The sequence below is a fragment of the Nicotiana attenuata genome, unplaced genomic scaffold (assembly GCF_001879085.1).
Source record: "Nicotiana attenuata strain UT unplaced genomic scaffold, NIATTr2, whole genome shotgun sequence".
NCBI classification, from domain to species: domain Eukaryota; kingdom Viridiplantae; phylum Streptophyta; class Magnoliopsida; order Solanales; family Solanaceae; genus Nicotiana; species Nicotiana attenuata.
The window spans coordinates 1,214,281-1,214,887 of record NW_017670247.1 but is presented as its reverse complement, the minus strand read 5'-3'; positions in this window follow the sequence as shown (position 1 = coordinate 1,214,887).

Here is a 607-nt window from a genome sequence, read left to right as displayed (position 1 = left end):
TCCAACTATTTTCTTACTGGCCTACTGTCGAATTCTCAGATGCTAACAAGGTGAAAGAAAACAGGTTTGAAAGGTGATTGTATTAACACTAACTATTTTGAATTAGTTATAGCCAACATTACTAAGTCAGCACTCAAGTGACTCGTGAATTTGAAATTAATTCCTGCTTCAATCAATCTACCGATTTCAATAATCAAATTACACAGGAACAAATTTAAACGAGCTAAAACCAATAAAATAATTCCCAGCTAGAGTCGTCATTCAAATTAAAAAAAAAGTTTATACGAACACGCAGGCTAGATTAACTACAGCTAATACTATTCTATATCTGACAGTCTAACTGATCACCAAACATAAGATCCTTAGGCTAATTAACAAACTGTAGTTATAGTGTAACAGTCCTTAGGCTAAAAGTCCAAAGTTATTTGAAAACAGTCCAGGCATACAATCCACAGTTTGATTATATTGTAATTAACTGAATCACAGATGATTGCTTAAAAACATAATGAAATTAACAGAATAATGGAGCTACAACAGAAACTTCAATTTCATTTCATTTGTTGGACATAAGAATCTGCATTGTGACAGCCCAAATGTATACCTGGAA